This window comes from Oculina patagonica, chromosome 12 (genome assembly GCF_052425735.1).
Source record: "Oculina patagonica isolate OP01 chromosome 12, crgOcupat, whole genome shotgun sequence".
Lineage (NCBI taxonomy): Eukaryota > Metazoa > Cnidaria > Anthozoa > Scleractinia > Oculinidae > Oculina > Oculina patagonica.
Window position 1 is genome coordinate 30,794,602 of NC_135769.1, and position 16,053 is coordinate 30,810,654.

Genomic DNA, 16,053 nt, shown 5'->3' on the forward strand with positions numbered 1-16,053 from the left:
ATCATATTGCGATGACGTTACTAATTTGAGTTTGACTTTATAATTTTCTACGTGACGTAAACATGTCAATAATTGCTTGTGCCGCTTCATTGATTTATTTTGTTATTTTTTTCCGTTTTGAAATCGGCACGACTGAAATTCTCTTAAGCTGATTTTTCTGCGTAGTTACGTACGTACTCTGTAGTATTTAAAGACGATGCAAAGGAAGCTTCAAACGCTAGTAATTTCTGAATGGACAGCTATAAGAACATGAAGACTCAAGTCAGCACACAGTATGAGTCACTTAACATATCTTTTTTCATGTTTTGGGATAGGAATATTAAAGGAATTATGCAAACTTGTCTATGAACAACTTAAATTGTGTTTAGTCAAGAAAAGTTAAAGCTGGCTTCCTTATTTTGAAGTAGGGTGTTGACCTCTCTCACCAAGTAGTGAATCAGCCCTATTATACAGCTAATTCGAGAAAGGTTGTCGGAAAAAGCACAAAAGTGCATGCGACAAGACCAAAAGGTGGTCTGGATATTAACTTGAATTTTGCATATTGGACTAGAGGAAATGTACAAGTTTGTATATTTGCAAGTGAAGATTTTTTTCCATGTCAGGAGGCCTTTTTCTGTAGCTTTACTTTTACTGTGGCATGTCTTTGAGTTTTAAAAAAAATTCTTCTAAAATTCAGCGTGGCTAAAAATACTTTGTTTCCACATGTCTGAAGGGAATGAAAACGTGCAAATTCGCGATTGTCATAGGCCGTTTTACGGATATTGACTTTGCCCCCAGAGCATCCTATAATATATATTTTTTCTTTTATTATGGTAATTGCGGAATTATCTCAATAAAAGAATAAATCATTTCAATAAGCATTATAGGATGCCAAGGGGGCAAAATCAATATGGTCGCCGTTCCGTAAAACGGCCTATGTCGCCATCTTATTAGCATTCAGCACGTGCAGTAGCTCTCTACAGTGGAACCTCGATATAACGAAGGGCCAAGGGACTGGCAAAATATGTTCTTTATAACGAGGTTTCGTTATATCGAGGTTCTTTTCCATACATTTTACTATTACTGGGGCGGAGAATATCGTTCGTTATATCGAGTACTTCGCTATAAAGAGGTTGGTTAAATCGAGGTTCCACTGTACTTCTACCCATATTACATTTCGGTATTATCGCGTGCACGTTTGTGCTTTTGTCCGACAACCTTTCTCGAATTAGCTGTATGCACCTTAGCTTAATTACGCCTGAAGGTTCTGGATACCGAGGTTGACCGTTACATTCAAACTGTCAAACGACCAATATGTTAACTAACAACTGACAAGACCTCAGAATCCTTACTAGCAACTGTCGACAAATGTTTCATACCGAGGCACAGTTGTGCAACATTTCTGTGGTCTCGTTTCTCTTTTTTCTTCGTTCCCGTTTTTTTCCTTTTTCTCCCCCCACCCCCCGCCTTTTTTTTTTTTTTTTTTTTTTTTTAAAAGGGCGCAGAAAAAAGGCCAATGGCTCACCATTGCAAAACAACTTTCATTCCCGGGATCTGTTTTTACGCCAGTCCTGAACACGGCTGGAATAAAATTTCTGTGAATACAATTAGATTTGTTATAAAAATATTTAATCGCTTACCACATATTTCTACAAAATACAATAATACTACTTACAAAAATTACAATAATTCTAGCTTAAATTAGTAAAAAAAAGTTTTTGCAATTCAACAAAAAGTGACGAAGGGCTTAAAAAAGTTATGTCTTCAACTGATCGCAACATAGCTCTATTGCTTTAAATTACACCACTTATTCACAATTCTGTTAATACACTTTTTTCAGTTTCAAGTATACATTCTACATTTAGGTAAATGTACTTTGTTAATTTCAGAAAGACATTAAAATATTGTGAGATTATTGTACATTTTATAATGAAAATCATGTTGTAAGAGAAAACCCTATATAGCTAGATCCGTTAATATTCAGCGACATAACTATGATGATTATTGGCAATATGTCTTTGTTTTGTACTTCTAAGGCCCTTGGTATGAATAAAATGTACCCGCTATCTTGCCTGAACAAAATCTAGTTAGACGAATGGTTCTGTCTTCGCTTTGTTCACTGCAGAGAAGATCGTAGAACCGGAAAAGTAATAGAAATACTAAAAAATCTAAATCAGCCGGCTTGAATAGTTGCAATGAGCCGGCTACGACTATAAAGTCAAAAAGTTCCCATAAACGCAAAATTCAGTAATAACGTTGCCTCAAGGCTAAATAATGTTCTCATAACAATCAACGCACACTGAAATATGTTAAAAAAAAACGTCGCTCATGGCATTTTACTTCTTGGCTCTATTCATCATTTTCTGAAAAACCGTAAAATCATAAAACTGAGTTGGAGCTGATGTAACCCAGACTTTTGAACTGAGCAGTCTCAGGATAAATGAGCTTAGCTGTTTAAATTGAACAATCTTTAAACGAGCTCAGTTGTTTGAATCGATCAATCTTGAAATGTCACAAATGCGTTCAGCAAGACGCGAATCACCTACGAAAGTTTCCATTCTCCACTGAATTGTGTCCATACTGCAGCATACTGACTTCCTGTATGTACTCAAAGCTGAGTTTTCTTTTTGCTTGTAAGCTCACTTCTGAAGGAAAGAAAATTCCTTGTGGCGATAGATCGTTCACTTGAAGATATTCGGTAGCAAATTTACCATTCTTCGGCTGGAACAAAGAAGCAGTTAGTATTTCGTCACTGTAACTTTTCTTGGAAATCTCGGAAAAGCAGATGGCCTTAACATCAATGCGACTGATGGATCCGATGTACGAGGGATCTGGCTTACGACCTTTAGACTCATCTGGAATCTGCAGGCTGTGTGAAATTGGTTCCCGCGAAAGGCAGGTCTCTGATCAGTTTTATCACTTTTTTTAACTGGCCGTTCTTCCAAAGTATTGGGTGAACCGTTGAAACTCTCTTGCGCTCCGCTGCCGCATTCCTGCTTGTTAACAAGCTCGTCAAGGTTGTTTGTTGATTCCGCACTCAAAGTCAGAAGAGCTGAGTTCATTTCACTTATTCTTTTCAGCCAATCACGTGAAGACTTCTCATCGTTCCAGCTAATTTTGTGGACGCGAGGAATTTGCGGTCGTAGGGCAAGAAAAATGTGATCGTTTTTGTTTACCTGCCAACCATTGATCGCCACCTTTGGTAACGCTGAAATTTTTGCCATTACGTGAAGATGGAACGTCATATGCCAAATATTAACGATCGCCTCTCTCTTGTTTTTTTCTCAGTTAATTTGTTGTGACAGAAGTAAAATTTGTTGATCGCCCACGCAATATCAAACAATACCTACAACGCAAAGAACACCAAGAAATTAGACAAAAGCTGCCATCTTGTAGTTGAAGTATTCTAAGTGGGTATAAACATTTTTTATGGATTAAGTGTAAAGCGCAAGTTTTTCTTCACTTTTAACTCCTAGTTGTTGGTTTTTCCATTGCTTTGCCAAAAGAAGATTTCTAAAGTTTGTGCGCAAACACTGGAATCTTTGCACACGTCATTCGCGTGCTGCTGTTTATTTTACTGTACATTTAAAAAGGTTCTTACTTGGAATCCTAGTGTGTGACACCATTCAAATGAAAGTTATTAAGCAGTTCGTCCATGTCGTACTGTTTATTATTTTACACAAGTTGATTTTAGCTGACAGTTTGAGTCTGTGGATAAAACCTTTAGTGCGTGGCCTTTCAAACAAAGGCATTGCTGCAACTGTAATTTTTGTTTTATTATGATGGACCATGTGTTTCTTTTAACTTTTCAACATGATTATTTTTCAGCAGTTTTCGAAATTTCGCCGCAGCACGTATTAGAAGTAAACGGGGTGAAGTGACGAAAAGGAAGATAGGAAAGCGACGAAGTAATTTCCTCACGGAAACTACTTCATAGCATTTCTTCTGCCTTTTACGAGAGATTTGTTCCCAAATCGACAAATTTGCTTGTTGTGCTATTGCATGCCGGAAGATATGCCTGAACAAGAACTAAAAGGATTTTGCCAGTGCCATAACTAGAAACTTTGAAATACGGTAGCAAAAAGAGCAACACAAACTAGAGAAAATAAAAGATTATTCATACTAACCACGTTCTTGTATGCTAAATTAACGCAAATAACTTTTCACCCGTACGTAGGATCTCCTCGTTGCCTGATAGTTCACTGAAGTTATCTATTACTGTGGAATGATCAACAGATAGCGTGTCGATATATTTTCGCTTTCAAAACTAGTGACGCTTCAGTAGTTTATTTTGTAGTTACGTACAAATTCCAATTAGCTTAAATACTTCAACAATAGAAATAAAGAAATAAAAAATTGCTCCTTGTCATTAAGGTGGCTACTGACAGTTACCCCCAGTCGAGGTCCAACTCAAGCAATTATGAATGCATTTCCTTACTCCGCACTGACATTTTTGCTACAAGAAATTACAGAGAAGAACGTTAGGCGAATTATAGCATCTTATTGTATCTAAAACTTCGACTACACCGTAAATGTTTGTTTCTAAGCAACTACAACCGACGGGTGTCACCAAGTGTTTGCTAAAGGTTGCAGATTTTAGTTTAATATTATGAAGAAATTTTGTATCAACTAGGAAGTTATAGACATGCGACATTAAAAATGCAACACAGTTCTCATATCCAATTTGAACAATGCTTTCTTTGTAGTTTATTGGTTTCAATCGAAGACTTCAAGTGCCGTCAATATTTGTCTTTGTTTCAGACTTTACAAAGGGAAGCTTCAAGCAATCGCCATTGAACTGACCGACGACTAAAAGTAGAGTGAAATGTTGGTTTTAAACAGAACAATGTTCTCTACACATTTTATCCTGTACCCAGAGACACTCGCATCTGTGTTTGTTTATTTGTTTCTGAAGTAGAGCTAAGAGCTCTTCTCTGGTCGCGTGTTCGTTCAAACAATAAACAAACACTGCGGTCACACGGCAGTTCACATGAAAGCCAATACTTCACATCAATTAACCGTGATAAGAACGGCGTGTCGTTTGTTGTAAAGGCAATACTCGTAATGAGTGGGTCCTTACCGCAGCGTCAGCATGAGAATACAAATACGACAATACAAAAAGCAACGGAAGCATGTTTGATATAACGTAACTTAGGGAGGAGTGGGTGGAGAGGTATTACCATATTTTTGATACTAGAGTGCTGAAAGATTGTTATGAGAGTTTAGATGTTACGATGAAAAGAGAAGAATGAGAATGCCTTAGTTTATTTAATTCATTTCTAAATTGCTTCGTTTACAACCTTGCACAGACATTAGAATATAGCAGTGTGTACAGCTATAACCCCAGTGCCTTTTTTTTTATTTACTTTTAAGTCATGCGATAATCTCTCATTCACTTTATGTTCCTCCTCCCCCCCCCTCCCCTCCCCCAACATTTTTACTCTTTTTAGTTGCTTTATTACCCTGATATTGCCTAAGTTGTTACGGTACGATTTGGAGACAATTAGACCTCACTACCACACGAGAGTGACGAAAGACAGATATTAGCACTGTTTGGTAGAAAGAACTGTTATATCTTTATATATTAAAATTCAGATTTTTTTAAAAAATAGTATACAGTTAAGTTTACCCTTGACATATTGCTGAGGCCATTAATGAGGCAAAAAACAGAAAAATACGTAGTAGCACATGGTAAATCTCTTGAAGTAACTAAGTTTGAATAGGCACGAAAAAAATCTAACTGGCTCGAGGCTGGGGAAAAACAAAAGAATCACGTCGAGGCAAGGTTGAATAATCATTCTTTGTATCCCAGCCTCAGAGCCAAGAGAATATTAATATATCGAAATTGGCTTGTTGTCACGACTTTCATTATAGCGAGCCACGCAGGGTTTGGGGTGGGGGATGAGAGGCGTTTTAACCATGACATCAGAAGCCGTTATTTGGCAAGCAATCCCCCTCGAGGTATTTTCATAATATGTGTAAAGGGGTTTACTGTAGGAAACAGAATATTTCAGTATATGTACCATTCATTCGTCTCTCGCAGTTATTTTAATGTGACAACTATTCAGCGATTGCTTCAGTTTGACGTTGCCATGGTAACCAACATGTTTGCCATGGTAATGTTTTTTGCAAATAGGCTTGCTCAAATTTTCTAATTTTCAGATATAATTATTCGATCTAATGATGCCTTTTCTAGTTTCTTATACAAAGTATGCGCTTTAGTACATTTTAGCATCCACTTTTAGCTTGAACAATTGTACATCTATTTATGCCATTTTCCGACCGATGAGACAGTGGATCAAGATGGTGGTGTGCGAACAGGCAGAATGATGGTCGAGCCGCGACCCAATGGACTCACAGAACAAAAGCACAGAACACAGAAGCGGACAGGCACGGGGAAGAGCAGCGCGCCGCTGGCAGACAATGGACACCCACGCGACGAGAACGCGCCGCCGACGCGACCCGACATCCAAGAGCAGCCAACGGCAGTGAGCGAGTCCAATGAGAGGTTTCACAGGAATTCTTTTTCTCATTTGGATGTTGATCTTGCTAAGTTGGCACAGGAGTGCAGAAATGAGTATTATTTTTCTGATTGTGCAAAATGTTTTGTGGAATGAAAACGGAAGAACCAGAAAATTGTAGTTAATTCGCTTTGAACTGAACCAGTCAGCGAGTTGCGAGTAACAATACCACGGGAATTTATGAAATAGTATTGATAACCCGTTCTCGTCACGGTAGAGAGTTAACACAGACATGGTCCTTCTTAGCAAAGAATATCTTATTTTATTTACACCTGCTTTACACAATCCAGGTGAACTAGCCACCGGTTTACACACAATAAATTATACAACACTGATCCAAGTGGCATATTCAACCATGCATCGCAGGAATATGTTTTCATTTAAAAGTCAAGTCAAGTAAGTTACAGCAGAGCTGTCAAAGGCACTGGATTGACCAAATCAGTCAGCAAACGTTTATCTCGATCAAGATTTCAGTTTTTCTGGTTTGTTTTTTGTCCAACCTCTGATATTTGTCCAACCTGAATATGTTTTCATTTCATTGTAGTACAAAAGCCAAGTCAAAGTAAGTTACAGCAGAGCTGTCAAAGGCACTGTATGATCTAAGCAGTCAGTAAATATTAATTTTAGTTTCTCTGGTTTCATTTTGTCCAACCTCTGTGCTATATTGCAAGTTTTTTTACCTATTGTCATCTCAATTGGGTTGCGTATATTGCTGTGAGCACGATTTGTTGTTCAGTGAGTCAGACGTGATTCCATTTACCAAACCAATGTAGGTCGAGTCAGGTGTACGCTTGCAAATTTCTTCATCCTTCAACGAATTTGTTGGCAATGACTGGCGAAGGCTTCGACCCTGACTGTTTCCCTTGAAGCATTCTAAAGGAGGCTGCTCTCCAAGTTTGTTGACGTTTTCTTGACTATAGCTTTTTGTATTCCAGTGTTGTGGTTTCGCTTTGGTGACTTGAACGCTCATAGTGTTGATAAGATTTATTCCGGGTTTAACTGCAAATACAGACGTTTTTATGGAACTCATGCGCTTAAGCCATTCTTGTGAGATATTCTCATCTGTCCAATGTACCTTTTGAACTCGAGGGACTGTCGGCTCGGCAGCCATTGCGTCACCATTTGTATCATTTTCTTCTGATATCCGTGGAAGTGGACTAACACACTTTGCCATCATTCAAGCTGTAAATTAAATGTTGGTTCCAAAGTCCAACTCAAGACTAAGTGTGCGCAGTCGACTCTTTAAAGTCAAACTCCCAGTTTTATGTAGCTGTAAAGATTTTTACCGTCTGCAAAATAAAAAGTGTCTTTAGTTTGTAATTTCATCTATAGGTGCTCAATATTCTAAAATGATTACATTTTCCAGTTTCATTCAGTGCCAATTTCTGCCCTCTAGTGGATAACAAAACAGAATGTTTTCTAACCCAGCAAAAAAGAAAAAGCAAAATCATTTCGATTGTTGTTTCATGCAGTTCTATTTTATTAAATAACCAGACATGTATAGGTAAACATATTAAACATTCATAGCATTACTTTGTAATTACTTGTGTTGTGCATTAAATTAGAAATTTTTGGTTGTGCAAAGCAATCACTCGCAAAGCTTTCGGGATTATTTTCGATTAGTTCTACCATCCGTTACCAGCCACAAACGACCACTTCATGGCTTAAGTATTAATTTAATGGATTATGAAGTACTATGATTATATCTAAAGTATTTATATTGTAGTCAACTATCCCACATTACAATCTCTTGTCCCATGAATATAAATATAGTATTTGAGTTTGCCATTTTGGCAAAGCAAATATAAGCCGCTGCGAAGCAGGAGCTTCAAACGGATTTCAAGATCTGAAGAGTTTATATTAGTGAAGAAAGCGCCGGAAAAATAAACTGAATTGAATAGTACTGTACAAACCTTTGTAGCAACTTGGATACCCAAACTGTACATAAACAGATAAACAGAATGAATCTTCTTTACACAGTGTAGTCAAACCAATTCTAAGTTTCTGTTTTGACTTACTGGATCACAAAAATGTTTGCTGTTCAACTCAAATCAAAACTTGTCAATACAATGCTAAAAGCAGAATACGTTTTAGAACTAAAGTTTCACTTTGCTTAGACATAATGTAGTCCATAACAAAGAACCAATCAACTAAAAGCAATTGCTTTTATCCCTTAAGACTTGGTTTCCTTCATGTTTGAATTTTACCTCCTGCTGAGCGTTAAGTTTGAAAGCTAATCTAATAATCTCTAATGGCTGTTTGTACCTTGCATCAACATTTGTATTGTTTCTTTTGTACTCGCGTAACCTTAGTTCGTTTACCAACTTACTGGAATTATCAGCAAGATCATATTACGACGACTATTCTCTTTACCTGGCACAAGAAGTAACTTTGATGATTCGGACTGAAGTGTTCCGATAACGACACTGATTGCAATATAATTAAGACTCATATCAATAGCAACCAATTTTTTACAGGTGAAGGCAACAAAAGGACGCCACTTAATAATCCTGCCGCATTACTTATTATTATTGTGGTAGCACAATGGCTGTACAGACAGAGAGGAGGCAATGAACAAAGCGTAAAATAACTTGTGATTACATGGAAAAGTATTCGGCATCGTAACAACTTTTTATCAATTCTTTAATTTTGTGCAAAGTCTTTTATGTAGTGGGATATTTGATCAGATTTCCTGGCTTGATATTGCGGGCATAGAGTAGATAACATATCCTTCTCCTATAAGCTTCACTAAAGTGGACCTCTGCCCAGCAACAGCGCAGCTAAGTTGTTTTGTGATGTTAAGCGTGGCTGCTGTCGGGATCGTGAAGTGTTTTGTAATTAAGTACGTTTTCACACCGGCTTGATGTTCATTCCAATCCGAGGCCTGGCATCAAATTATTCCATTTTTACACTGAATCCGAATCATATAATTATACTTGGCAATACAAAGGATTAATAGCAACGCGCATGTGTTCTTAATCCGTTCAAGCTTACTGATTCCACCCTTAGAAAAGTGGGGACGCCATTGACGGATGTTATTTTCGGATTTGCAGTTTTTTTGAAGCAGTATACGGAAATGATTTGTAAAGAACTAAAAGCCACTGGAGGGCGCAGAGGGCATAACTTGTACCCTTCAACATGGAGCCTTATGAACAAAGTTACTTTTATTCCAGACAGCAAGAAATAAAATTGGTATGAATAAACAATACCAAATCGTCCCTCCATCTTTCTCCTGAGGCCTGTTGAGCGCAAAATTAACCTTAAAATGGAATTTTTGTTTGTGAATAAAAATACGTAGAGCGTATGAGTAGGTAGCTGTATTCGCAGGGTAATAAAATAATTTCTTTTTCTAGTTGAAAACGAGTCATTTATGTTTGCCAAACGGGTGTTTTTCCCTATAGTCATTACTTTATACACACCCTAATAGTAACTGTTCTCTAGTACCTATAACTACAATTTCTGTAATTAAATACAATAAAAATGGAGACCTTTAACTTCCCTAAACTCAAGCGAGTGAGCATAAGAATTGTTTACATTTGTCTGTAGACCAGTGAATTCTTAAATAGGGGCTCACGCTCTGATGAAGGGGTTTTTTGATTGGCGGGTTTGAAGGAAGTTATTTATGTAACAGAACTGTTTCAAGGGACAAACAGAGACTAAGGGACTAACAAACAAGAAGCGACTAATTTTAACAATTTATTCTCTATTTATTTAGTGTTCCAAAGCTTGGCAAAGGAACGCAGTGAAATCATATATTTATATAAATTCGTTTTAGTATAATCTAAACCTTAGTGACATTTACACACATTTAGTTTGTTTAACAATATTTGTATCCCAGATTGTCAATAGCTTCCGCAGCAAGGAAGCTGCACTTTTATTATTTACAACTTGATTTGTCCATTACATTACATTATTTACCGTGTTACCATACTATAAATTATTTTCAAATTTATTCTGACTAGGGCGTTGGGAAACTTCTCGAACAAAGTTATCGCCTTCTGTTCATAATTTGATATTTTTGTCCCCGCTACTTTCAGATGGGGTCTATTCCTGCACTAGAAATGGAAAAAAATTGAACAACAAATTCAAAGATGTCCAACGGAATAGCGACAAATTCTAAATAATATCTGTACTTCTATAAAGCGGAGTTTTCGCGCAATTGCATAAGTAGGGTAGGGGGTAGGGAAAGGGGATTAAAGTTTACGAAATAGGATTAAATGTAAGGAAGGAATAACTAAGGTACTCCACTAAATTAGGTAAATAAATTAGGTACTCCACCAAAAAGACTACCCTAACACTAGAGAACTTGGGGTCGGGATTAGTCTATTTGGTGGCCATTAATAATACCTTGATCTGATTCAAGTCCTCATTAAAACTTCATTTTCTCTCTATTTAATTATGTAAAGTCCGTTAATCAACGTTACTTTCCTTTTTCCTTATAAAATAACTAAAAAAAATAATGATTTTTTTGAAGCTCGTGGCTCCCTTCAATGCAAATTTTGTGACTTCTGCGACTATATTTGATCCTAGTAACATCTCTTCGATCTATGAGACAACCTAAAAGTGGAAATGCGAGAATAGGTCGAAACAAGAATGAAATAAAATTTCACTGTTATTTACCCTACGTTAGCAACGTGAATACTATCATTTTCTCACTTTCATTATAACATGTTTTTGAACCATATCACATTTATTCATGTCCTCTGAGCTAGCATCCAAGACTGACTATTTCTTGTATATATTCTGAACTGTTTGACATTTGGCGGTGAGCGTTCCTTTGAGAAGAACAAAAGAGGTTTCTCGGAGCAAACATGTTCATTTGAATGCATTTCAATTTTTTACAGTTTTTCTCCTTTTTCGAGCCCGAGTCCTTTGTGCGTTTTCTTGGGTAGTCATCACTTTCATGTGCACGGTTTGATGGCTCCTGCGTGAATCCACTGATTAAAGAAATGTAGGTTGAATCTGGTTTACGCACCTGGTCTATTTTGGAAACAGGCTCACTTTTGACACAAAGATGATCGCGATTGTAAGTCTTCTGTAACAGCTTTTCTGAGGCGTTCAATTGACGCGCTCTTACACGCTGTAGGCGAATCTTGGTGAGAAGCTTCCAATGCTGCTCGTTTTCCACCACTTGTACACTTGGCAGCGGCCGGAGGTTTTGCTGAGTGATGAGAGGCCTTAGCCCGGGAAGAATCCAACGATGTCAAAGTGGATCGTAAGCGTGTTGATTTTGTTCAGCCATTCATCCGAGAGTTTGTTATCGGTCCAGTTCAATGTTTGGACCTGAGGAACGGGTGTAGGTATAATTGTTGGCCTCTCCACATCTCCCGTTTCGTCTTCTTCTATAAGCCTCGGCAAAGGATTCAAACGCTTTATCAAAGGATATGAATGGGAACGAGGACGGCTATATTTGACTTTGGGCCAGGCCACATTGCTTACTTGCTCCACGTACGCTCGTGACAAGCATGATGAACATGTAAACGATGATGTAGATGTCAGAACATCCTTCTCTTGGCGAAAGCGTAAAACTTTCTTCGCCAGGGTATCTCGTCTCAAACGGTGTTCTTCACTAAGGTTGCCATCACCCTGCGATATCAAACAGGAAAAGTTCCATCTCTGAAACGCAAAGAACAGATTGAGTTCAACTCACATACAGATAAACATTTAAACCTTATCATTTATTATCGACCACCCAAAACTTAACTACTGAAACGTGACTCTGGGAAAAGCCGCTTTCGGGAGGGCGTTTAAAATCACGCTTCACACCTTCACGGCCTCGAGATAACCCCAGCAGATAGAGCAGATCTTGATACTCTGGCTCTCAGATCAGACCAGATAGAAAATGTCATTGCCGCGAAAAGAGCCTTTCATTTACTGATTACACGATCGACGATTGTATTATTTTGCCAGTTACGGCAAAACTTATCTGATGAATTAATTCTTAAGATCTTAAAGCGAAATACAAGGTAGTTTTTATTCTAAGTTTAATTTTGTTGAGGTGTGCCAAGAACAGTTTTTTCTAATCACTCCACAGCCTTATCTTGCCGGCATTTTAAGCCATTAAGAGTCGGGAACAACGAGCCTTTTTATATGAAAACCTCAGATTCTAAAAGGCAGTTATCGATATTTTTCCGTGTTTAGCAACAACTTGAGTCTAATAAATAACGCCTTGTCTATACTACCGCAATTATAACATTGTCCAGTTTGAATAATATATTACATCAATAACATACGGCATTACTACGAGGGTAATACTAGTGTCTAGATACCTTCATTGTTTTTTAATTGTGGGGAAAAAAAAGTCCTCAAATTCTAAAATAAGTTGGACTTTGTTTTTCTGGACCATCCTTATTCAAACTCCTCAAGTAAATTCTACTTACCATTTTTTTTTTATAAATTTCTCTTAGTGCTAGCTTCGAGAATTTGCTAGATGTGGACAGTATATGAAGTCAGCCTGAGTATCTCTTGATATGATACAAACCAAAATTTTAGAACAAGCTAAGAACAAACCCGAGGCTGAAGTTTCTTTTTTTTTTTTCAATTGTTGTTAAAATAACAAATAAAGGTACAGAAAGAATAAACCGTAAATCAAATCCATCTTGAAACCAACATTGTCATCACGCGAGAGCCGGACGTTGACCATGCACTGTACATCTTCAATTTGAATATATTTCAGTGGGATTTACTGCAATATTACTTGTTGTTATGTCCAATTTCTTTTCAATAACAAATAAGAGCATTTTAATAAGAAATTTGCAGAATTCAATTGTAGAAACGTTAAACTTTCATGTGTCAGACGTTTTTTTTTTCTTTTGAAGTTGCGTCTTTCTCTAAATGATCTATTACCTGTAGCAAGATGCAGTTTCTTAGCCTGGACTTTGCCCCTCTCCAAACAAAAAAAATGTATTTACATGCTTTCAAAGCCCTCCGAAGCGGGCTTGGATGGCTTTAAGCCAAATTTTGACAATTCAATATTAGTCCTCGAACTTAGTCATTCGAGGTGAAGATTCAAGATAATTATCTTAAATATTATTGAACTTTTACCTTATTTTCGGTTATCAAGGCGGCAGAGCTCTTCGGATTGACTGTGGTAGGAGATATGATCAGTGCGGTTTAATGGCTATTCACGTCGAGAGCCTTAATACTGATTAAGAATTCTCGTGATTACACAGCAGACGAATATATTTATTTTTAACCCTCGGTCAAGGTAATTTTGGAATGTCACACATTTACCGCTAAATTCCTCCAGGGACATTACACAGTCGCAAATGTAGTTTTTGAGACTTATTCGATTTAGGATTTAGCCCAGCAAATCATATTTCTTGTCAAGAACGTTCTTTCGGATTAACAGTTCAGCTCGACTTTCGTCAATTAAGAATACTTGTATTGATATATTTCCTTTAAAAACTGTATGAATATCGCGTGATGTTGTACCGCCTATTCGTGAATCAATTTTTCTGTTGAACACGCGATCGGGTAACATGTAACAGCATTGAATGAAAGAGACCTGGCAGTTGGAGAAATCGCCACACAGATCCTTAAAAATTGTCAGAATTAAAGCCCTGGCAAATGATTGCTGAGATTGGGAAAAATATTGAGTTGCAGCATGAATAGTTTATAACAATTGTTTTGCTCACTGCCAAGGGCAATCATGTCACATGATGTCACAGCACATAATAGAAAAGCCGAAATACAAACAAAAGCAGGGAAATAGAAATTATAACTTGTTTAGTCAAACTTGGCACTGAAGGCAAATACCGACATGTCTCTTTCTAGTTGATTAAACAATGGAGAAATCATGAGTATTATTTACATTTAATACAACATTTGTAAACTTTTTATCCCAGCTAAATTATTTTCCTGTTTTTGTCTGAATACGGAAGTCGAAAGAAATCTTATGATATTTATGCATAGCAAGAGGACTGAGAGTGCAACGGAAGCTAGCTTTAATTTCGCTCGAGACTGTGTTGCAAACTAAAGTACACTATATATGAGCAGATTCTTCGAGGCATCCTTTTATCGAATGCTCAGAATAGGCAACAACAATATCGAGCTTACTGACTATTTGTTGCGCCGACGAAATTATTTTAACACAATTAAATTTTAACGCTGTCAGCCGCTTAGCAACTCCTTTGATTCCCAATACCGCTTGCGCTGGTTTATCGACCAGTATAGTGTCCGATGACATTAAATCGTTTAAACTTTCAGTATATGGCGCGTTCGCTGCAATATTTAATTATAATCTTAAGGCGAAGGAAAAGAAAATCTGTCTGAAACGTGACTTAATTAAATTAACAATCTTGAACACGCAAGATTATAATAATATAAATTCCATGTTTCGAAATTCCAATTCTCCACCTACTCTTCCTAGCCGAGAAATTCCTGCATTGTTTACCAGGCATTTTGACTTGCTTTTACGTTGTGAAGTTGTTCTGATTCCACGAGACTGTTTTCGACCAGAACAAAACAGATTTAAAGACATCAAAAGGGGTTTTAAAAACAAAAGGCAAAAATTACTGAAAATTTAGTGTTGATGGTGGATCACGCAGGCACGAGCCGGCAGTAACTTATGCTTTGTATACATACATATGGCTTACATATAACATGTAGGCTGCTGAAATCGCTGTTATAAATCTAAAATGTTATCGAAAAGAACTGAGACAGTATTTACCTGCAAATATTTCTTGGACGTCTTTATCGACTGCTTTCATGCCGTGTTGTCGTGACTCGCTTGAACGGCTATCTGTGATCAACTGAGGTGAAACACGCTGGGATGATGTTTTTAATTTGAGATTTGTCGATCAGTTTTGACATGCGAAACAATCGCGTGTGACACTTGTCGATTGTTCGAGTAACCCCGTCACTTCCGAGAAGTTTCTGCAGTGACAGTCGGCCGAGCACAGACTTTGTCAGCTTAAAGTAAGTCGTATGCAGCTGCGAGATTACTTTCTGCAGTTAAAACCGTGAAATTCGTGCTTAAATCCATATGTACTGAACGGTTCCGGAAGCTATAGAGTGAGTGGGTTATATTTAACAATGAAACGATATTTTCGTTCTGTTTGTTTTGAAAACATCCAATGATTCAGTCGGATTTAAAGATGCACGTTTCAAGTACTTTTAAGTAATGTGATCAACTAAATCCCCATTTATTATTTGATATTTTGTTTCTTTGAAAAAAGGCATGGAGAAATACGTTATGAAATAATGAAAAGCTGTAAATGACATTAATTTTTCTCTTTTGTACTCGGTTTTCTGTCGGATGTTTAAAAATATATATATGTTAATTTCAGCCCACGCCTGATCGAGTTTGGCGATAAATGAATTTGTATTTAGAATTTCGTGTAAATTTTAAAAACGTCAAAGTCAGCGGGATATGATATTAGATCACGTACAGGTACATATAAAAGAAACACAAAATTATTTGGCAGATTTCAGTCGGCAAAATTTTGAAAATTGTTACAAAAATTTTAACATAACAGATTTTAGGCCAGAAATCTTAGGCAACTTGAAGCCCGAAGCCTACAACTTGCCAAATATATTGCTATCCTTGCTC

At 37.2% G+C, this 16,053-nt stretch overlaps 1 pseudogene across 1 annotated transcript; it reads right to left on the reverse strand.

The window, feature by feature from the left end:
• Positions 1 to 10,188: 10,188 nt before the first annotated feature.
• LOC144631605 (uncharacterized) lies at positions 10,189 to 15,487 on the reverse strand (annotated as a pseudogene). The gene is made up of 2 exons (XR_013566774.1): positions 15,172 to 15,487; positions 10,189 to 12,116 (listed from the first exon to the last, which is right to left on the reverse strand). The product of XR_013566774.1 is annotated as an uncharacterized LOC144631605 (transcript).
• Between the last annotated feature and the right edge of the window lie 566 nt (positions 15,488 to 16,053).